The sequence below is a fragment of the Rhincodon typus genome, chromosome 1 (assembly GCF_021869965.1).
Source record: "Rhincodon typus isolate 14 chromosome 1, sRhiTyp1.1, whole genome shotgun sequence".
Lineage (NCBI taxonomy): Eukaryota > Metazoa > Chordata > Chondrichthyes > Orectolobiformes > Rhincodontidae > Rhincodon > Rhincodon typus.
Window position 1 is genome coordinate 28,427,361 of NC_063332.1, and position 16,851 is coordinate 28,444,211.

At 39.9% G+C, this 16,851-nt stretch overlaps 1 protein-coding gene across 1 annotated transcript in view; it reads right to left on the bottom strand.

Annotated features, from left to right (window-relative positions):
• Positions 1-16,851, bottom strand: part of LOC109914261 (zinc finger and BTB domain-containing protein 7C) — a 188,672-nt gene that overhangs the window by 83,912 nt on the left and 87,909 nt on the right. The window lies entirely within an intron of this gene.

Here is a 16,851-nt window from a genome sequence, read left to right on the forward strand (position 1 = left end):
AAAGCCTGTCCATCATCTACAAGGCACAAGTCAGGAGTATGATGGAATACTCCCCACTTGCTTGGGGTATGGGCACAACTCAAACAACACTCAAGAAAGCTTGACATCATCCAGGACAGTGCAACCTGCTTGATTGACTCTTCATCCACAAAGATCCACTCCGTCCACCACTGACGCTCAGCAGCGGCAATGTATACTATCAACAAGATGGACTGCAGAAATTCACCAAAGATCGTCAGACAACACATTCCAAACCCATGACCACTTCCATCAAGAAGGATTAAGACAGCAGATACTTGGGAACACCACCTTCAAGTTCTCCACCAAGCCACTCCCCATCCTGACTTAGAAATATATCACCATTCCTTTATTGTCACTGGGTCACAATCCTGGAATTTCCTCCCTAAAGGCATGGTGGGTCAATCTACTGCAGGTGGACTCCAGCAGTTCAAGAAGGCAGTGCACCACCACCTTCTTAAGGGCAACTAGGGATGGGCAACAAATGCTGGCCAACCAGTGATGCCGACATCCCACGAATGAATTTTAAAAAAGGTTTATGCAAAGCAAAATGAGCTAAATCCTCACTGTCAGGTCCCAAAGCCTCTTTGTGTTCTTGTTTGTTCTTTAAGACTCAAATTTTTCAGATGAGAGACGTTTTAGACAGTAAATTTTCCAAGAAAAATTGTGAGTTGTTCCTTTTTTAGAAATACATTTTCAATAAACTATGTTGTTTAGTTTACTTTTCCATAACAAAAATATTTTTACAGGTACTGCTACAAGTGCTATCAGTTCATGATAGAAAAATACAAAATCCTAATCTACATGTTTTTGAAATTTTGTATATTTCTGCAAAACTTCCATACAAATATTTCTAATTGGATAAATCCCAAATTAACATGTTCACATAGCAATGATTGCACAATATCCGGCCCCATTCGCAAATCTTCAGATTATAAAGCAGTTCACATTCAAATGCAACAAGATCTGGATAATATCCAGGCTTGGCTGACAAGTGGCAAGTAAAATTTGCGCCACACAAATGCCAAGTAATGGCTATCTCCAATAAGAGACAATCTAACCACTGCTCCATGATGTTCAATGGTGTTACGATTACTGAACCCCCACTATCAACATCCTTGGGGTTATCATTGACCAGAAACTCAACTGGGCTCACCACATAAAAATCACCATGCAGGTCAGAGGCTAGGAATACTGCAGCAAGTAACTCACATCCTGACTCCCCAAACGAAGCACAAGTCATGAGTGTGATGGAATACTCCCCACTTGCCTGGATGGGTGCAGCTCCAAAAACATGCAAGAACATCGACGCCATCCAGGTCAAAGCAGCCCGCTTGAATGGTACCACATCCACAAACATCCATTCCTTCCACCACTGACGCTCAGTAGCAACATTGTTTACAACCTGTAAGGTGCTCTGCAGAAATTAAAATTCATCTGAAGATCATTAGACAGAACTTTCTAAAACCATGACCACATCTGTCTAGAAGAACAAGGGCAGCAGATACATGTGAACACCACCCCCACCTATAAGTCAAGCCACTCCAAGCCATTCACCATCGTTATTTGGAAATTCATCACCATTCCTTCATTGTCGCCATTTCAAAATCCTGGAATTCCCTTGCGTAGGCCATTGTGGGTCAGTCTACAGCACATGGACTTTAGTGGTTCAAGCTGTCACCTCACCACCACCTTCTCAAGAGTAACTAGGGTTGGGCAATAAATGCTGGCCCAGCCAGCAATGTCCACATTCCACAAGTGAATAAAGAAACATCATGGTTTGACAATTAATCAACAGGATCATCAAAAATGATTTTTGAAAAAAATCTTAATGCATCTTTTTTTTCCTCTCAGAAACTTAAGTTTCTATTATTATACATCAACAGAGATAAGATTCCCAAAGGCTAGTAGAGCCTGGTAACTGGGCTGAGAATTTCATTTCTATGACCACTTGATTTTTATCAAACTGTCAGATTAAGTTTGCTACAGAAACTCAAGCAGAACTCAAATTCAATGCAATGACCTAATAATATACACCTTTCCCTTTAAAATTATGTTGAATTTACAACATGTTGATGTGCTTCATTCCATGAGGAGGCTGAATTAATACACAGTTGATGTCATATACCTTACTGTAATGACTATCTCTATGGAAATCATAGCTCCCTCACTCAGTCAAGCTTTGCATCTCTTCCAAACCAGTCTCTTCCCATGTCCTAATAAATAATATAAAAATTGAGACAAACATGTCAAATTATTGACCAACAATTTCTCAAAAAGGAGTAGCCTCAATAAAGAAAAGTGACATTCCTTTTCTGCATGCAAACACCGACCTGTATCAAAAGTACATTGTGAAAATGTCAGAGACAACAAGGTGCAGGGCTGGATGAACACAACAGGCTAAGCAGCATCATAGGAGCAGAAAGGCTGTCGCTTACATATGACTAACATGGGTAAGTCCTCTCAGTGATTTCTGTACTTTTCTAATGACTAATTCTACATAAGAATGGATACACAGCAAAGCTCACTTCTTAAAGTGCTGTGTGGTTCAGCAATCCTAGCACCTCCATGCTGTCGCAATTCCATAAAATATCCTGAGTCCCAAAATCAACTGCGATTCAAAACTAAAGAGGCACTTTCCAATATAAGATCCACATAAGGTACATAAGTAGGCCATTGAACCCATCAAGTCTGCACTGTCCTGTTTGTCTTTGAAACATCAGAGTTCATTTGTACAGAAAGTGCTATGCAGAACAACTGTTAATTCTTCCACATTCTCTAAATGGCATTAGAAATTTTATATTATAAACAATGTACTGTAAATAAAATGAAAATTACCACTGAATTAACTTCCAGTTATTAAAACACAATTATTCATCAAGGTGTTGTCAGCTGTGGTATCATCAGGACAGAATTGACTCCCAACTTCCACTGTATTCATTCTATTTAGAGATCCTGATATTAAACTTAATCTAATAAAATTCATTAACTCCCTCAAAATTTTATCTCGATAACAGCAAAAGTTACAATTCAATAAATATACAACTCCTAAACATATCCAGAAAAGTGGTACAAATTACCACAACAAACTGAATTACATTCTCACGATGGTTATTCATTCTCCAACTGTCTATTTATTAAAATAAAAAATATCAGAAATTGCTGCAAAAGCTCAGCAGATCTGGTAGCATCTGTGGAGAGAAATCAGAGTTAAAGTTTTAGGTCCGGTGACTCTTCCTCAGAACTCATCCTTCCAACTGCTTATTTATTGCTATTTTATGTCATTGAATTTAAATGAAGGTATTATAAAAGAAGATCTATAGCTATTGTTAAAAGTAATTTTGAGGGCGACTAGATTAAAAGATGCATTTGTCTGCACGCACCATTTTTAGTCAGGTGGTTTTTAATTGGTACTGTTCAGGTTGTACCTAATTTTGCTTAGTTTAGAATTATTTGAATGTGACACTTATTAACCCATGTTAATGACCTCATCTAAGAGCTTCTGCCTAACGTAAGGTTAGAAGCAGAGATGTTCACAAAGATTTTCACAGTATTCAGCAGCATTTGCAACTCTTCAGGTAATGAATCAATCCATGCCTGCATACAACAAGATAACATTCAGGCTTGGGCTCATAAGTGACGATTTACATTCTTGCCTTAGGAGTGTCAGGCAATGACCATCTTCACCACAAGAGAAACTAATCAAGGTCTCTTGACATTCAACTGCAAAACCAATGCTGAATACGTCGACATCAAATCTTGGGTGTTCACTCAGAAACTGAATTAGACTGACCACATGCTCTGGTTTCCTCCCACAGTCCAAAGATGTGCAGGCTAGGTGGATTGGCCACGCTAAATTGCCCATAGTGCCCAGGGGTGTTTAGGTTAGGTGGGTTAGACAAGGGAAATGCAGTGTTAGGGGAATGGGTCTGGGTGGGATGGTCTTCGGAGGGGCGATGTAGACTTGTTGGGCTGAACAGCTTGTTTCCACACTGTAGGGATTCTATGATATGAATACTACAGCCACAAGGACAAGTTAGATGCTTGGAATTCTACGGCAACCCATCGCCTGATTCCCCAAAAGCTGTCCATCATCTACAAGGCACAAATCGTTAGTTAGGTGGAATTCGCTCCATTTAGCTGGTCGTATGCAGTTCTTACAACAGCTAAGAAGCTTGATACGTATCAGAATAAAACAGCCCATTTGATCAACACTCCAGCCACCACACTCCATTAACTCCCTTCTCAACTAACACAGTGGCAGTAGTGTGTACCACCTGATGAAGAGTCATCTAGACTTGAAACGTTAGCTTACTCTCTTCTCCATGGATGCTGTCTGACCTGCTGGGATCTCCAGCATTTGTTGTTTTCATCTGTAAGGTACACCTGAATAACTCACCAAGGCTCCTTCAACAGCATCTTCTAACCCATGCCTTTTACCATCCAGAAGGGCAAAGGTGGGGATACTGAGGAAAGCCAGCACCCGTGAAATTCCACTTCCAATCACATATTATCCTGACGTGTAATTATATTGTTACTTATTCACTGTGGTCGGGTCAAAATCCTGGAATTCAAGGAGTGGCAGTGGCCTGGTTGCATTATTGCTGGACTGTTAATCCAGAAATGCAGCTAATATTCTGGGGACCCAGGTTCAAATCCTGCTACTTTGTAGTTGGGGGTTTTAAGAAAATGGATCAATACCGTTTCTCAAGCACAATAAGGGATGCAAAGTAATTGCTGACCTTGCCAGCAAAGCTTAATCTATATATGAATAAATGAAACGTATACAAGCAAGAATTTATCTGATGAAAGATGTATCGTAACTCCCAATGTAGTATTTTGTAGTGGGTATACTTACTGAAGGTTAAGTAAATGCTGAAGTAGTACACAACACTAATGATGTAAATTCATAAAGCCTCTGAACAAAATGATTAAGCTAAGCTATGCTGGTTAGTGGGTGTTACAAGTACAGGATCAAGTTCAGTTGTGATGTAATCATGGTGAGCCAAGCCACCAAATTCCGTTATATGAACTCATATCAGTGGGTAGGCAGCCTCATCTTTTGAGTCAGAAATTTGTGAGTTCATGCCCACCTTCAGAGGCATGAGTACAAAATTAAGGCTGATGCTAAAACACAGCAGAGAGTGTGCTGCACTGTCAGAGGTGTCATGTTTTGGCAGTGGCACTAAATTAAAGATCCATCTGTGAAAGATATGGGAGGAGAGAAACTCCACGCAAATCTAGGATTGAGATAAAAGTTTAGAGAATTATTACAAGTTTAGAAGATGATTTTCCATTGCTTTCTTGCATTCCTTTGTACTACCTACAGATTTCAGCTGAAGAGGCATATTAATCCATTGCTAGTACCGCTTGATAAACAGCTGCTGACGTGGGCAGCAGCAGGGTCCAGAGTTGAGTCAAGCTCTAATTGTTATTACTCTCTCCCCACAGGAAACATCTTGCTTCTGCTGCTGACTTCCCACTCATAAGCTGGCCAAGACTGGAAAGTCAGCACATTGTTAGCGCTCCAAACATCAACTTGATGGTTATGATATCTAGACATCCTCTTAATTCTTTAAATACTGTAAGGAAAGTCCAATTTAACCATTACAAACAACGTGTGTTTTGGGGAATGCCTGCAGGAAAATAAGATTCATTCCTTAAAACTGTATATTTACATTCAACATTAAATTTCAAAAACAAAGCTGATAACTTTCAGCTGAGTCTGCTAGCCTGAACTAGCATCATTGAAGTAATCAAATTTACTCTTCCCTTGTAGTAGACCTGAAGTTTCTCCGACACCCAATCTTCCTCTCCTTCTTTAATGAAGGCACTGATTCATATCGGCATTCATGTTGAATTGATGCAGTGGGAGGGGCCATGATCATGCACAAGTCCAGTGTCTTGAACAGTTTTGAGTGTGCATGAAGGAAGATGTGGGGTAAAATCATAACAAGCTCAATCCTATTTGTCTGTTTTCTGCATCTATAATTTCCAGTCAGAATCAGTTGATAAGAATCAAGAGCGGAACCTCAGCAACTTTTTTTTCTTCCTAGCCCAGGCTCTGAAGGTACCAAGAATATAAGCATTTTCAATTGGATAAGACAATTAAAGTAATGTTGTCATAATGATGCAGTTTAACAGCTTGATAGATCACACAGGTATTCCAGGAAAATTACTACCCATATGGCACTTTGAACAACGAGAAAGGGGCACAGATACATGGAATCAAAACCAAAAGAATAGAAGAGAAAAGAAAAGATATATGGAATCAACTCTAATCAATCAATGTGTCATCCAACAATATTTTCAGATGTCTTTTGTAAAGCCGATCTCCTGTGGCAACGTTGCAAGAATCCAGAGTGAGTGCAGTGCACTCTGCCCATTTATTAAGGTTAATTTGGCAGACACCAAATACAAAAAAAAATCTCAGCAACTTCATTGACAGGGAGGGTGTTTGCTTCTCAAAAGGTTTCTGGAAGACTAGAAATGCAGTCATGATTGAGGAAATACTGGCTTGGTAGAAATACGGAGTGCAATTCGTTACTTACTAAACATTACCACTTATTTCAAAGTCAGGAATTTAATTCTGAAATTCTACATGATTCAGTTCAATCCTAAATTTCATGCTTTAAAACAATTCATCATTGAAAACCTAGGAATGGATGTTTGTATAAATAACTAATTTTTCCCTCACTATGATAAAGTTAACATCATTTGCAATGAAACTTACTGAGATCACAAGGGAAGAGAAAGAAAATATTCCACACAACTCACCCATTTGTTTGACTCATCAGAAATCCCTTGGAATAATATATTTTTAAGGAAGACAAGCAGGTAAAACAATTGTTAAATAAAAACCGAAAGAACTGCGGATACTGTAAATTGTTAACTCTTCCTATATCCAAGTATCTTCATAAGAGTCATAGAGGTATACAGCACCGAAACAGGCCTTTCAGTCCATTGGTCCATGTTGACCAGGTTTCCTAAACTGAATTAGTCCCATTTGCCCGCATTTGACCCATATCCCACTAAACCTTTCCTGTTCATGTATCTGTCCAAACATCTTTTAAATGTTGTAATTGTACCCACCTCAACCACTTCCTCTGGCAGCTCATTCCATATACACACCACCCTTTGTGTGGAAGAATTGCCCCTGGGGACCCGTTTAAATCTTTCCCCTTTCACCTTAGACCTACGGCCTCTAATTTCTGACACCTACCCATGCCCCTTGTGATTTTATAAACGTCTAAGGTCACCCCTCAGCATCCTAAGCTTGAGGAGAGAAAAGTGCCAGCTTATCCAGCTCTCCTCATAAGTCAAAACTTCCAATCTGAAGAAGGGTCTAGACCCGAAACGTCAGCTTTCCTGCTCCTCCGATGCTGCTTGGCCTGCTGTGTTCATCCAGCTCTACACCTTGTTATCTAACATTCTTGTATATCTACTTTGCATCATTTCCAGTTTAATAACATCCTTCCTTTAGCAGGGCATCTAGAATTTATGCAGTATTCCAAGTGCATCTTGTACAGCTGTAATATAATGTCCCAACTCCTATATTCAATGCTCTAACCAATGAAGGCAAGTGTGCCAATCATCTTCTTCACCACCCCGTCTATCTGTGACACCACTCTCAAGGAATATGCACCTGTACCCCTAGGGTCTCTCTGTTCAACAATACACCCCAGGGCCCTACCATTAATTGCGTCAGTCCTGCCCTAGTTTATCTTACCAAAATGCAACACCTCACGTTTATCTGAATTAACCTTCATGTGCCAATCCTCGACCCACTAGGCCAGTTGATCAAGATCCTGTTGCAGTTTGAGATAATCTTCTTCACTGTCCATTATACCACCAAACTTACTAACCATACCTCCTTATATTCTCATCCAAATCGTTTATATAGATGAGAAACAACAGTGGATCCAGTACCAATAATGGTGGCACACTACTGGTGACATTTTGCCTCCTTCCATTAAACAAAAATAATAAAACTTGAATCTAAAAAATGAACTTTTCAAAATAAGGTAAGAATGAAATGATATTCATCAATGTATAGACAATTGGCTGGCTAATAGGGAGCAGAGAGTAGGAATAAGTGGGTCTTTTTCAGGCTGGCAGGATTTAACAAGTGGTTTGGCACAGGGATCAATGTTGGAGGTCTCAACTCTTTACAATTTATATAAATGATTTGGATGAAAGGGTCAAAGGTGTGGTAGCTAAATTTGCTGATGACACAAGGATAGGTAGGAACGTGAGTTGTGAAGAGCAGAATCGGCATCTATGAAGGGATGTGGAGAGGTTAATTGATTGGGCAAAGATATGGGAAATGGAGTACAATGAGGGAAAATATAAAATTGTCCATTTTGGCAGAAAAGTTGGACTACAGCTAGATTATTGCATGCAGTTCTGGAATGCATATTACAGAAGGATTATGATTGCACTGGAGAAGGTACAGAGGAGATTCACCAGAATATTACCTGGCTGAACAGTTTTTGGTTATGAAGAGAGATTGGAGAAACTGGGGCTATTTTCCTTGCAGCTGAGGAGACAGAGTGGACACAACAGAGTTGTATAAAATTGAGAGGGACATTGACAGGGTAGACAGGAAGGAACTTTTCCCCATGATGAAGGAAACAGTGGCTGGGGGCATAGATTTAAGGTGAGGGATTCGAGGTTTAGAGGGAATGTGAGGAAAAATGTTTTTACCCAGAGGGTGGTGGGAATCTAGAACTCACTGTCTGTAAGGGTGACAGAGGCAGAAACCCTGATAATATTTAACTAGTATTTATATGTACACTTGCAATGCCAATGCATACAAGGCTGTGGACGAAGTGCTGGAAAATGGAATTAGAATAGTTTGGCAGTTGTTTTTACTGATGAAAATTCGATGGGCCAGAAGGGCTTTCCCTGTGCTGTAAACCTCAATGCTGTAAACAACCTGACTATGAATAAAGAAGAAACTCATCATCAAAAGGGTGAGAGGTTGCATAGCTCCGAGATGCAGAGAGATCTGGGGTCCTACTACCTAAATCACAGAAGGTTAATATGCAGGTACAGCAAATAATCAGGAAAGCTAATAGAATGTTATGCTTTATTATGAAGGAATTGAATGCAACAGTAGTGAGGTTATGCTTCAGTTGTACACGGCATTGGTGACACTGCATCTAGAGTGTGTACAGTAATGGTCACTGTACTTAAGGAAGGATGTTAATATGCTGGAAGTAGTTCAGAGAAGATTTATTAGACTAATACTTCAAATGAGTGGATTACCTTACGAGGAATGGCTAAACAGGCTAGGCTTGTATGCTCTGGAGTTTAGAAGAGTCAGGGGTGACTTAAGTGAAACATATAAGATCCTGAGAGGCCTTGAACTGGTGCATGTGGAAAAGGTGATTGCTCTTATGCGAGAATCTAAAATTAGGGGCTATAGTTTAAAAATAAGGAAGTGCCCATTGAAAACAAATGTAAGGAAACATTTTCTCCTCTCAGAAGTCTGAAAGTCTTTGGAATTCCCTTCCTCAAAGGCAATGAATACAGAATGTTTAAATATTTTTAAGGCAGAGGTAGATAAATGTTCAATTACCAAGTCAAATGTTGTATTTCCATGCTTCTAAAAGCAATACGGATGATTGAGGTAAAATCCTATGAGGCAAGGTGCTTCTAGGTCTGTGAAGACAGAGGAAAAGCAGGGAATAGATACATATTTTAGCTTAGTTCTGTCAAATTTCAGTGTTCCCTGTGCAAGTCACAGCTAGGTAACAATGAAGATCATCCAATCCTTCAGCCCTTCAGAATCCAATAATTTACTTACTCGGCTGCTGGCATGTGCATGTGTTACTTAAGGATCAAAATAATTAATATATAGCTACTTCAAGCTGAAGACAGATTTTATGACAATAAATAAGTAGCAATTTCATAAAGAAAAATAGGTAGAATTTCTATCTTCCTATCTTGTCAAAATTAGAAAAATGTAGGAAAATATTGTTTTCAAATAGATATCAAATAACTACAATTTGAGAAAAGTCCTGTAAAATCACAGCAAAAGCAAAAAATGACATGCTAGAGATAGAGTCATAATGAAGATGAAATGATAACTCTGTTTCTCTCTCCACAGATGGTGCCAGACTTGCTAAGCTTCTCCAGAACTTTTTATTTTACCATTATAATTTGATTAGAACAAGTTACTGAATTATTGTTAAACTGACCAAAAACGACATTGTAATTCACTGATGAGAGTTAGTAATACAATAAAATATAAAACTATTAACAGATGCTGGTATGCGTTCTGAGCTTCAAGCTTTCATAGTACTGATGGTTAAGGAGTTTTGCGTAATTTTGCATAGTCAAATGCTGTATTTCCATGCTTCTGATGAAATGAACAATTGTGGTTTGAGTTCTGCAGTGAGAAAGTTTATTGTGTGGGTGGTTGAAAAGGGTAAGCATGAACAAGTTATTTTTCACTTGTACTGAAGGTTTGAATATACTTTGCTTAAAGTAAGAATTAATCCTAAAACCCACCACACCAGTCAGATAGAAACTACTTTCCATCTATCCACAAACAAAGAAACTGCTGGTTTGAACCAGTGGCAGTTTGCTTTTGCCACAGTAGGTTCTGCTTGCCCAACAACCTAGGCCTCACCATCTACTACAGCTCTCAGCATCCAAGTGCCTGAAATTAAATACTTTCATTGTTGTATTTAAAGCACTGCCTGGCCGTTCCTCACCCTTCCTTAGCTCTGTAACCACTGCCTCTAAATCTGCTTAAATATTTCACTTAAATTGACAAAAGAAACAAAATGTGTGTAAGCCCACCCTATGAGAATTTTACATATTTGCTGGCAATTCGATGAACTGTACCTATGTCAGTAGACTGGTTATATGGTGCAAAATCATTAATAAAATAGGAAAGAGGCTATGGAGTATCTGATTCAGTAATGTGATAATAAAACAGAATTTGTGCCCAAATCAGTTATCATGCAACTGGAATAAAACTGTCTGAAATATTATGTGGACTAGAGTGTACAACCAAGCATTAAACATTAAAGGATTAGTAACAACTCAGGAGCATTTAATCAACATTATTTCCATTTATGGCCGCTTGGAAAGAATTCACCTTGTGATAATCTCCATGATCAACTGCATTGAAGCGTCCAGAACTACAGGCAGACATGTCCAAACAGCAGAGACATGGCTGTAGGGTGACCGGGGATGGAAACTGAACCTCCAGAGATATTCAGTATTTAGGAAAGACAGACAGAAAAGAAAAGGCAGTGGAGTTGCATTACTGGTTAAAGAAGATATAAACACAACATTGAGGGCAGATATTAGCTCAGACAATGTAGAATCTGTGTGGGTAGAATTGTGAAATACCAAGGGGCAAAAAATATTAGCGGGGGTATATATACCTCAAAACTGTAGTGGCAAAGTTGGGAATGGCATTAAACAGGAAATCAGGGATGCATGCGATAAAGTAATTATGGGTGACTTTAATCCACATATAGATTAAGTGAAACAAATTAGTCACATTACTGTAAAGGAGGAATTCCTGGAGTATGTACGAGACGGTTTTCTGGATCAATACACTGAAGACCCAACTAAAGAACAGGCTGTCTTAGACAGTTTTGTGCAATGAGAAAGGAATAATTGGTCATATAGTTGTGAGAGAGCCCTCAAGGATGAACAACCATAATATGACAGAAGTCTTCATCAAGATGAAGACTGAGGTAGTTAATTCTGACACTAGGTTCCTGAATCTTAATAAGGGAAACTGCAGTGATATGAGGTGTGAGTTGGCTATGATGGATTGTGAAATGTTACTGAAAGGAACAACAGTGGATAGACAGTGGCAAACATTCGAAGAGTGAAACGGCGAACTACTAATATTGTTTACTCCTGTCCAGTGCAAGAACATTGGCCAAACCATGGCTTAGTTGGAAGTTCGAGATAGTAATAAATGCAAAAAAGGCGGCACACAAATTGGCAAGACGGGTCTTTTTCAGAGCGGAAGCAGTGACGAGTGGGTACCACAGGGTTCAGTGCTGGGACCCCAGGTGTTTACAATATACATTAACAATTTGGATTAAGGAATTGAATGTAATATCTCCAAATTTGAAGACGACTCTAAGCTGGGTGGCACTGTCTGCTGACAGGAGGATGCTGTGAGGTTGCAGGGTGACTGGGACAGACTGGCTGAGTGGACAAATACTGGTAAATGCAGTATAATGTGGATAAATGTAAGGTTATCCATTTTGGTCACAAAAACAGGAAGGCAGATTATTATCCAAACAATGGCTGTTTAGGAAAAGGTGAGGTGCAACAAGACCTGGGTGTCATGGTGGAACAGTCGCTGAAGGTTGGCATGCAGGTGCAGCAGGCCGTGAGGAAAGCTAATGGTATGCTGGCCTACATAGCGACATGATTTGAGTATAGGAGTAGGGATTTCTTGCTGTGGTTGTACAGGGCCTTGGTGAGGCCACACCTTGTGCATTGTGTGCAGCTTTGGTCTGAGGAAGGACATTCTTGCTATTGAGGGAGTTTAGCCAAAGTTCACCATACTGATTCCCAGGACGGCAGCACTGACAGATGAAAAAAGACGAGATTGACTGGGCTTCTACTCACTGAGATTTAGAAGGATGGGATGGGCAGGGGGTGGAATCCCATAAAAACATATAAAATCCTGATGGGACCGAACAGGCCAGATGTGGGAAGAATGCTCCTGATGTTGGAGAAGTCCGGAACTAGGGATCACAGTCTAAGAATAAGGGGTAAGCCATTCAGGGCTGAGATGAGGAAGAATCTCTTCACTCAGAGTTTGAACCTGTGGAATTCTCTACCACAGACAGCAGTTGGTATCAGGTCGTTAGATATATTCAAGCGGGAACTGGACATGGACTTTGTGGCTAAAGGGAATAAGGGGTATGGAGAGAAAACGGGAAGGGAATACTGAAATTGCATGATCAGCCATGATCGTATTGAATGGTGGTGCAGGCTCGATGGCCAAATGTCGACTCCTGCTCCTATTTTCTGTTTTTCTATGTTTCTACATTTCACAAGGTTCCCAAGACTGCATTCTAGCACTTAATCATGCCACAATTCCAGCTGTTTCACTGACAACTAGCTTCACTGAGCTGCCAATGCCCCAGGGTTTCTCCAAGCTGCAATATTTCTCAGATGACTAAGCAAATATTGCTTGTGAACTTGCTTCATCCCCATTCTCAGTTGCGCTGAAGAATAGATTCATATAGACTTACTGCATGGAAACAGGCCCTTCCGTCCAATGTGTCCATGCCGACCAGATATCTTAAATTAATCTAATCCCATTTGCCAGCATTTGGCCAATATCCCTCTAAACCCTTGTTATTCATATATCCATCCAGATGCCATCTAAATGTTTTTGTACCAGCCTCCACCACTTTCTCTGGCAGCTCATTCCATACATGCACCACCCTCTATGTGAAAAAGTTGCCCCTCAGATCCCTTTTAAATCTTTCTACTTTCATCTTAAACCTATGCCCTCTAGTTTTGGCCTCCCCCACCCTGGGGGAAAAAGTCTTCTGGTACTCACCCTATTCATGTCTCTCATGATTTTATAAACCTCTGTAAGGTTGCCCCTCCGCCTCCGACGCTCCAGTGAAAATAGCCCCAGCCTATTCAGTCTCTCCATATAGCACAAACCCTCCAATTCTGGCAACATCCTTGTAAATCTTTTCTAAACCCTTTCAAGTTTCACAACATCCTTCTTATAGCGGGGAGACCAGAACTGCACGCTGTATTCCAAAACTGGCCTAACCAATGTCCTGTACAGCCGCAACACGACCTCCCAATTCCTATACTCAATATACTGACCAAGGCAAGCATACCAAAGGCCTTCTTCACCATCCTGTCTACCTGCAACTCTACTTTCAAGGAACTATGAACCTGCACTCCAAGGTCTCTTTGTTATGCAACACTTATAGCATTAAGTGTATAAGTCCTGCCCTGATTTGCCTTTCCAAAATGCAGCACCTCACATTTATCTAAATTAAACTTCATATGCCGATCCCCGGTCCATTGGCCCATCTGATCAAATTCCCATCGTACTCTGAGGTAACCTTCTTCGCTGTACACTACACCACTAATTTTGGTGTCATCTTTAAACTTATTAACCATACCTCCTATGTTCACATCCAAATAATTTATATAAATGACAAAAAGCAGTGGACCCAGCACCAATCCTTGTGGCACACCGCTGGTCACAGGCCTCCAGTCTGAAAACCAACCCTCCACACCACCCTCTGTCTTCTACCTTCAAGCCAGTTCTGTATCGAAATGGCTAGTTCTCCTTGTATTCAATGTGATCTAACCTCGCTAACCAGTTACTATGAGGAACCTTGTCGAACACCTTACTGACGTCCACATAGACAATATCCACCATTCTGCCCTCATCAATCCCCTTTGTTACTTCTTCAAAACCTCAATTAAGTTAGTGAGACATGACTTCCCCTGCACAAAACCATGTTAATTATCCCTAATCATTTCTTGCCTTTCCAAATACATGTAAATCCAACTTTCCCACCACCAATGTCAGGCTCACTGGTCTATAGTTTCCTGGCCTTTCCTTAACAACTTTTTAATATAATGACACCATGTAAGCCAACCTCCAGTCTTCCAGCACCTCACCTGTGGCTGTCGATGATACAAATATCTCAGCAAGGGGCCCAACAATCAGTTCCATAGCTTCCCACAGAGTTTTCTAGGTCACACTTGATCAGATCCTAGGGATTTATCGACCTTTACGCGTATTAAGACGTCCAGCACTTCCTCCTCTGTAATATGAACATTTTTTGAGAGGTCGTTTTTTTATTTACCCAACTTTTCTATCTTCCATATCCTTCTCCACAGTGAACACTGATGCAAAATACTCATTTAGTATCTTCCCCATCTCCAGCAGTTCCACACATGGGCAGCCTTGCAGATCTTTAAGGGGCCCTGTTCTCTCCTTAGTTACTCTTTTTGCCTTAATTTATTTATTGAATCCCCAGGATTCTCCTCAAGCCTACTTGCCAAAAATATCTGATGTCCCCTTTTTGTCCTCCTGATTTCCTTCTTAATATTCTCCAACTGCTTTCTGGGGATTCACTCTTTCTCTGCTATCTATACCTAACATATGCTTCCTTCTTATTCTTGACCAAAACTTCAATTTCTCTAGTTATTCAGCATTCCCTACACCTACTAGCCTTGCCCTTACCCCATTGAGAACATACTGTCACTGGACTCTTGTTATCTCATTTCTGAAGGCTTCCCATTTTCCAGCCGTCCCTTTCCCTGCGAACATCCGTCCCCAAACAAGTTTTGAAAGTTCTTGCAATTTAGAAATTTAACTTTTAGATCCAGTCTGTCTTTCTTTTTACATCATTACTTTAAAGCTAATACCAATGAACCATCAATCCGAGGGCATCCTCTGAGCTCTAACTCTCTCCAACACAGTGTCAGTGACCTTCCAATGCTTTCTTGGCTCCTCAGAACTTTTCCCAAGCCCTTTTCAAAAGGGAATTGGATCAGCGCCTGAAGGGAAAATAAATTAAAGGGCAATAATTAAATTGCTCTTGCACAGATGTGGCACAGACTAAACAGGCTGAGTGGCCTTTTTTATGCTGTAATCATGTTATGATTCTACTATAACCCACTTTTTAGAAAAATATTTTCAATCCTCTGTCATAGCACACAACCATTCTACCCCTAACCTCCCTAATACCTCCAATGTTCTCAAGTGTTGCCTCCAAAATGAACAGCCAGCAAAAGGCAGCATTTTCAAAAGAGAAGTGAAAATAATCATCTGTATCTTTTTTCTGAAGTTTAAGATTAACTTGTAGTTGATGTCAAGGTGCTGGACTTCGATCAAACAGTTATATCAGCATTCTAAAGCAGGCGACAGAAACACTTTGAGGGACAAAACACTTCCTATTTGTCTTTCTAGATTCCATAGTTTGGTATTTTGGCTGATCCTCAACTCCAGCTCTCCATATTCTACTATTTCCAGGGGTTAATATCTATTGATATCTGCCCTGATAACTGAACTCAATTATTGAGCTTCCACAGCCCTTTAAGGTGGAGAATTACAAAGATTCATAACTTTCTAAACGAACAGATTTCTTTTCATCAAGTAAACAGAAATCGAGAAATCAAAAACAATGACCTCGAACTTTGAAATCTTGTGGAATATGATGCCATCGTGAAAAAAAGAAAAGCTTAAGTCAGTATTTTTCTAATTTTCATGACATTCTGAAATATTAGCCACCAAATGAACATTGGCATTCAGTCATTGCTGTTATGCAGGTAAATATACGAGCTAACGTAGACACAGTGAGATTCCACAAAAGAAAATAAGATGAATCACCAGCCATCAATTTTGATGTTGATTGAATGAAAGAAATTTTAGTCAGGTCCTACTATGAAAAGCACCACAAATTTTAAGTCTAGCTGAACAGGCAGCTACAGTGTCATTCAAAAAATGACATCTCCAATAATGCAGCACTTGTTTAGTACCACGTTGAATCGTCTGCACTTCATGGCACCTAGATGCCCCATGTGGAGTTCATGTGGAATTTCTCTTTCTATCAATTTTGATACAGTCATTCTATGCTTATACGTCAATAATCTTCTAATATTGTCAAACGTTGTTTCTGCTCCTGTCACCTTTCCAGCACTTTGTCTGTATCAATGACTAGTAAAACTGGCTATGTTGGAGATAAACTTTCTCACTTTATAATGCCTAAGAAACACAGTACATTGACCTTGGATGCCAGGAAATCACTGATGCCTCGTCTTCCTTAGATCCAACACAATGCTTGTTCT